At 40.9% G+C, this 7,509-nt stretch overlaps 1 protein-coding gene across 7 annotated transcripts in view; it reads left to right on the top strand.

The window, feature by feature from the left end:
• CACNB4 (calcium voltage-gated channel auxiliary subunit beta 4) overlaps nucleotides 1–7,509 on the top strand; it is a 267,434-nt gene that overhangs the window by 208,680 nt on the left and 51,245 nt on the right. The window lies entirely within an intron of this gene.

The raw sequence follows: 7,509 nt of genomic DNA, 5'->3' as shown, positions 1-7,509 counted from the left end.
AAAAAACAAATAATAATTTGAAGCTAATTTTTCATCAAATAGTTCCTGAAGCTATAGAAATGACACAGGTGAGTCTCGGGTTCTTTTCCCTACGTTCTTCTCTTCTAAACCAAGCTGTGTTATTCCTCTTTATCTGACAGAAGGAAAAGTCTTTCTTTCTTTTTTTCCCAAAGATATAAGTGATTGCCTGAAGCTACTTCTGGGGGAAACAGATACACTGTTGTCCTGTCTCTAATCTGATTCTCGAGAAAATAGAGCACAACAGAAAAGTAGTGTTTTGTAATCCAGTCTTGGGGACTATGAGAAGGAAACATATCTTAGTCACTTTTCTAGAAGGGTCATAGACGTCCACATTTTCAAGGAATGATTAGTTGCCTCATCAGTATGCAGCTCTGCTCTTACCAGCAGCACATTCAGGATTTCCTGGACAATACAGCCATTTCCTTTTTAATGTCTCTGCTAAAAGTAGATCAGTGCAGCTTCAGCAGCTGCCCTTGAATAAAAGACCTTCCTTGGGCTGTGGCAGATGCTGCCACGTGCCAGCCCTGGGATCAGCCAGGTAGAGCTGCTCAGTCACTCACCTGTGTCATGTGCATTGGTCACAAGTCTCACAAAGTTTTGACCAGGCAGGGCTGGTTCCCAGAGTGGCTGCTCAACGTCCCAAGATGTTATTCTGTGGCCTGTAATTAGTAAAGCTTGGTTGCTGAACGCCAGTTTTTCCCAGTAGGTGAATCACTTTCCCTTTCCCAGAAGAAAAGTGAGCTCCACAATCTCACCATCCCTACTGTAGGATAAAGTTCTTGTTGGATGCAAAAATGACCATGGGTTTTTCAACTTTTGTTATTCTTTGGTCTCGTAGAAGGGTTTTGATTTAGTGCTAATTGTGCTTATCGATGTAGCACTTCCTTCAAGCAGCTACAACATTATGCACTGATTATCTAAAGCAGTTTTTTTGCATCCATATAAAGTAATCTTTGTTTTTGTTCTTCCCCAAATGTATTAGGTTGAACCATATAAATTATAATTGCAAATTACAATTTTTGCAGTTTTGTATGATTCAACCTAATATAAAAGGAATCTACCCTCCTGCTACCATCATTACCGTTGATTTAACTTGCAAATCTACTCCTAACCCTCAGCTCAACTTCTTTTTTCTCAGAAGTGCTTACGTGGGCATGGCTGGTACAGATTTCTTTTCTATCTCTATCTGGGCCTTTTTGTCACCTCCCTCCTTTGTACTTCTGGGTTTAAGTAAAATTCTTCCAGTTTATCAATTAAGGGGTCTCTTCAGACTAGCAATTGAAAGAAGTCTGTCTGAAATCAGGGAAATTACAGCAATTACCAAACTAGTCAACCCAACAAGAAGGGCAAGATTGGCCAACTTTTGTAAATTAATATTAAATTAATATATATTAATTAAATTAATTATAATAGAATCCATTAGTTTGTGTTTTACTTATGAGATAATTCAGACAAAGCCTATGTTACTTTGAATTATGTCTAATATAAAAACATTACAGTTAATGTATATATAAATATATAATTATAATTTAATTATAAGAAACAATATGTAATTAAGTAGTGTGCACATAATTAAAGGAGTGATCATTTAAGAGGAAAATAAAATTCTCAGGGAACCTTAGAATCACCTACCAATCACTGAAATGCTGAATAAAATCCTGTTGTCAAAGAACACACTTAAAGAAATCTGCAGACCAACACCTTGGTGGTCTAGAGGTGTTACATGAACTCAGAAATTGTTAACATATTTTTGAAAAGCAGTCTGTAGTTCACGTCCCGTGATCTGAGAGTGGCATTTCTTTACCTACATCCATTATTCTAAATTAGTGATTTAGATTAATCTGGATTAATCTTAACAAGGGCTGTAGAATGTCGTGATTTAGATTAATCTATGATGAATCTTAACACAGTATTGTAGAATGTTGTTTTGTTTTACTGAAGGCAACTAAAATGTTTGGGAGCTTATGTGGTTATTGCATCAGACCCTTGTCCCCGACAGGGTGCCCCGTGACAGCTCCATGGAAGCATTCTTCCTTGTCCCTCTGAGCTTCCGAGGTCTTATCAGTGTGACATGGACCGTCATAATCCACTTCCTATGTGATCATAAAGCCTGTAAGGTGTGACTCACCTACACTAAGGGCTGAGTAAACATCATTCTCTTCCCCTTCCCTTTATGGTCGTTTGTGAACATGCTCCCTTGCTACCCTTAACTTCTCCTTGAAGTCTAAAATGAACCTTAGCCAGATTAATGGCTAAGACTCAACTTTAGGTCTTCTGTCCAAAAAGACTGGGCTGCGGGGGGTGGTTAAGCAGAGCTTGTCTTATTTTTTCAACCAGCGTTTTTGAAGACCTTCCATTTATAAGAATCGATGTGAGGTACGTTTGTGTGTTTTCATCCCTGAGGTATAATTCAGGAGTTCCTTACTTCACCAATGTGCTGGAAATGCACCCATTATCCAATGCTCTGTATTAAGGCATTGAAAACTATAATTAAAAAAAAATCTCACATGATGAGGGTGAGGTGGCTAATAGTGAACATCCCACCAAGTAAGCTAACCTTGATCAATTAACCAACCCCCTGAGAAGGACTTAAAGTCAGGCAACAAGGAACAGGTCGATTCTGACAGGAAGGAGTATGTGTCTCTTTGAGCAGGCTTGAGGGCCTGCCACGCCAGGCGCTGCACAGGCCTCTGTGTTTGGAGATACAGCTCAGACGCTGCCATGCAGGGTGTTCTAGCAAAGAGCTCTGGACATGTTTGGTGAAAGGGGTGAAGGAGAAGAAAGAGTATTAGAAGAAAGAGAGGGGCGGCTTATAAAGATAAAGCTTGCCCAAGGGACCACTTTGCCTCAAGCGGCCTTGTGATTAAGCTGTATTTCCCTGTCGACCCTGGGAAGTTTGGGACAGTCACCAAGAAAGGGCTGTGTTCCTTCTCTAGTGTGGAAAAGTGCACTGTTGAGTCACTGTAAACTCCGTCTCCAATCCTTTGGGAGTGATATGTTCCTTTGGACAGTCCATTGTCACTTGGGCTGCTTGGTGTAATAAATACCAAATTTGTACCAAATTTAACATTCATTTGTCTGATTTAGAAGGGAAAAAACTGACATTTTGGATTTCTGCTACTCCACAGCCCAGTATAGTGGCCGCTGGCTGCAGGTGGATGTTTAAATTTAAATGAACTAAATGACCCTGAAGTTTTAAAATTTTAAAAATTAAATTAGAAATTCAGCATATCAGCCTCTTTAGTCACATTTCAGGTACTGAACAGCCACAGGTGCCTTGTGGCTACCATATTGGGCAGCATCCCCACTGAGTATTTCCATCACCGCAGAGAAGGTTCTATTGGACAGCCCTGCTTTAGTGTATATCTGCATTATGCTGGTACATGATGTCGTGCCTGTGTTATCTCATTCATTTCCAAAGTAATCCCAAAGAAGGGGTTTATTCCCACTTTGCAGATGAGGCATGAAGTTTCTTTTGAGCTAGGGCAAACGTTCTTCTGTTAGATTGTTGTGGTATAAATTGTGTTCTGTAAATGTATTAAAGATCATTGAATTGTATGATCAACTGTGTGGATTTTATGTATATAAATTATACCTCGATAAAGCTGTTAAAAAAAATAACAAGATATAAATGCTAAAACTCTACGGCAGCCCAAACTTTAATGTGGAAAAGCTGCCAAACCTTTAATTAGTGGGTCAAAGATTAATTGTTGGAAATTTTCTGAATTTCCTCTATGGTGGTAAAAGAAATAGTGTTTCATCTCAAGTCAAACGCATCTCAGGTTTCTCAGGAAACTCTACAAGGTATAGTGCTCTTATCCCCATTTTCTGAGGAAGGAAATTGGGGCTCAGAAGTTAAAATAATTTGCCCAAGATCCACAGCCAACAAAAACCGGTGACAGAGTCAAACCCAGTGCTGTCTGGCCTCACAGCCTGTGGCAGCTCTCCTGTCTGCGGCATGCATCCTCTCTGTGAGGAAGAAGCAGCCCTGTGTTCACTGGAGATCAGTTTCCTTCTTTCAGGAGATAGTAGCTAACTGATTTACCAGTGTTTCCATAAGCATTTTGCATTTTGTACTCAAGAAGATTTATGAAAGATGTAAGGCTGGAATCTGGTTTCAGTATTGAACACAGAGGAAAAGAAAAGCCTGGACCATATGTTAATGGAAAGATCTGTGGTTCTGTCTTTGGGTGTTTCCTAGTATGCATTCTTTTATGGCTTTACAAATGACACATGCACATGTAATTGCTGCAAGTCCCTTCATACATATATACATACATACATACAGGGTAGAACCTCTGTCGTTGACCACTTCCTTTAGTTGACTTAATTTTCATAGACTGGACATGCACCACGTGTACGTGTCAGGAGAATGGGCCTAGTTCCTTATGTTGACCATCTCTCTATATTTACCAGTTTGTTACTGTCCCTTTATATGTTTCTTAGAGACTCCAAGATATGACTTGCAATGGTGTTTGCTTAAGAACTTTTAAGGGACTAGACACTGACATCTTGAACATAGGTCAACATCAAGTTTTAGATCACTTGACAAATTGGGTAGCTTACTTCTCACCCATTTTATGACGTGGAATTCTGGAAAATTAAAAGCTGATGGGGCTGCAGTCTCCAGCTTTGTCCAGGGCTGTAATCTTCACACCTTCAGTTCCTTCCTCTTAGTGTTTAACATTATTTCCCTCTTGCCATTTCTCTCTTTTTTGGCCATTAAATATTTAACGAGACCTCTGGGTGATCTCCCTCCAGCCCACCCTGGTCTTTCCAGGCCTGCTGTGGTCCGCCGTGCTGTCCTCCTGGCCTCCCCTTGGCTCGCTTGTTCTTCCCTGGGCGCCCTTGTAGATAACCCAGATCCTTTCCTTTGTCTTTCCCCCTCTCTTCTTCTGGAACATGTTCATATTTGGTTTCAACCAGTTGAGATAAAATAAACCAACAAAACACAACTAAATAAAAACAAGAAACCATGTCAGTACCAAGCCAGCAGAACTTGTCTGTGTGCCATAGTTGGGCTCTTGATGTTGGACCCCTGCTACCCCTACCTTGAGAGACAGCAATAAGGCTCTTCTTTATATACAGGCAGTCCCCGGGTTATGAATGCACAGGCTCTGTAGGGTTGTTCTTAAGTTGAATTTGTATGTGAGTTAGAACAGGTACATTAGCTATTACCTGTAATAGCCTCTGTTAGTAAGTGTGAGTTGTACATAGGTTGGATGTTTGTAACTCAGAGACTGTGTGTTCAGGTAAAGGTAGATGAAAGAAAAAACCCAGAGTGAATGTTGTGATGATAAAACAGTAATTGTGAAAATGGGAGTCACTGTGCTTTATTTCCCCCTCTATCAGTATTCTTAGAAGCAGGGAGTAAACAGAGACTTCTGGCTCTACATATTTGGCAGTTACAGAGCTTATTAAGTAGTTTTGAGATTCTTACAGTAGTTTTCACATTTCAAAGTAAAGTTCATTTGCAAGAGTCCTTGAGTCAGTTCTTGTGTGCTCAGAGATGATTGAATGCCAGGATTTGAAAAGTCTTTGGGGGTAGTTTAAGGACCACTAGGTAGTCTCCTAGTGGCAGCAGTGAAGTGTACGTTCAGGGGTCTAACTCAGTGGCCCAGTGGGCAGCCTACTTTCATGTGAATGGTAGGCACTAGCCTTCCCCAGCACATATTTTCAAAACCCAGCAAGCATTTCCTTCCTGACTTAACGCTAATCACTTGGGGTCCAGACCTCTTCACGGTGGCCAGTCCAACTCATTAGAATGGTCCATCACCACATTGCCTTTCCAACAAAACTTACCTAGGACTAACTCCAAACTGTTTTCATAGGTATTTTAGAGACACTGTTTCCTATCTGTTTTAGGCAGATAATTCAGACAAAAGATGTATTTATTCTGAGAGAACTCTCTGTTTTAAAGGATTTCAAGGTAGCTCTCTTTTTAGGTAGTGCATGCATCTATAACGTGTTTATCCATTCTGTAGGTCCATTCTCCCCCACCCGCAGTAGATTTGCTGAGGAATTTGGTTATAATTTGGTTAATGAATGCACTTCCTCTCTCAAGGGCACTTTCAGAAGTGCTGCATAAAGTACATGGATTTGACCACACTGCAGCTCTATCAGCTTTCTAGTGTGTTTCTATGCAGCAAGAAGAACGGTGACATTTCACAATGGGTTATTGTGCGTGTATAAGCGAGCTAAAAAGTGATTAGAATCTCTTAATTCTTTTTGTTTTCATCAATGTAGAAATGTCAGCACCAGGAAATGGTGATTCATTGTGTGCCCACCATGTACCAGGTTCCGGAGTAAGTGTTTGAATGGCAGGTGCAGCTCAGTGTGGGGCTTGGAACTGCTGGCTCTAAGGTTAAACTACCCAAGTTTGAATTTCTGCTTCCCCATTGCTGAAATGATTCAGTGGGATGAGATGTGCTAAGCATCCAGCCCCATACTGGTTGTGATAGCAAGACTCAATAAATACTAGCTACTCATTCCATTTAATCCCATGAAGTATGCAGTATCCCTCTTTTACAGCCAGGGAGACTGTCTCCCAGTGGTCCAGTAGTTTGCATAAAATTCTCAGAAGTGTGTGGCAGAGGCAGATTTTAGAACCCAGGCTTGTCTGGACATTCCAGTAAAACTTCTAACCAGGAGCTTTACTTGCTCGCTTCCAGGAAAGTCTGTACTGGAATTTTTCTGTGATGGGAAAGACCACCCCGCTGGATGGTGTCCTCTATTAAGAGACAAAGCTGCCCTTCCAGGCAGCAAATTCATGAATACGCATTTCTACATTTAGGAAAACTTTCAAAGGGCCAGTTTTGGCAATTAACTATTCCTTAAAGAGTTAGTTTCCTTTTTTGCAGTGGATAGCAAATTCTCGGCTAAATGGATAGGTCTGTGCTTTTCAAAACCTGTGCCTATGTAAGACATGCCCAATACATGAGTCCTACCAATAGCTCTGCTGTGTAAATGTCATCATCTGTGCAAACACCAACTGCTAATGCAAGCTTAAGGAAATTGTAAGGATGATGTTCCTTTAGCAGCCAGAAGGCAAACCTCCAGGGTGTCTGGGGTTTTTTTTTTTTGGAGGGCAGGGTGGTGATTAACTTTGTAACTACTTACTCTGGTTTTTCTCTCTCCTCATGGCATGAACACCAAGTGATGTTGGCTACATCAGTCAGGCTGGATCTCAGTGCTATTCAAATAGCAATTCTAAGCTTTGGTTTCAACTGAGAATATGCCTGTTTTCATCCTCAGGGTTGAGTTTCTGCTCGCTGTTCATATTGGCCGCATCAGGCCTGCTGTAGGACAAAGAAAGTTTTAATAGTGAAAGAGTTCAATAGTGTTGACATTGAAACTGTAATTGATTTTTACCAACGTAGGATATCACTTTGCTGTGTTGAAATCTTAGACAAATAGGCTCGGCGCCTGTGGCTCAAGCAGCTAAGGCACCAGCCACATACACCTAAAGGTGGCGGGTTCGAATCCCCA

Source organism: Otolemur garnettii, unplaced genomic scaffold (assembly GCF_000181295.1).
Source record: "Otolemur garnettii isolate 467f Iridium unplaced genomic scaffold, OtoGar3 scaffold00064, whole genome shotgun sequence".
Taxonomy (NCBI): Eukaryota; Metazoa; Chordata; class Mammalia; order Primates; family Galagidae; genus Otolemur; species Otolemur garnettii.
Note: the sequence above shows the minus strand (reverse complement) of the source record. Positions and strands in the feature narration are given on the sequence as shown.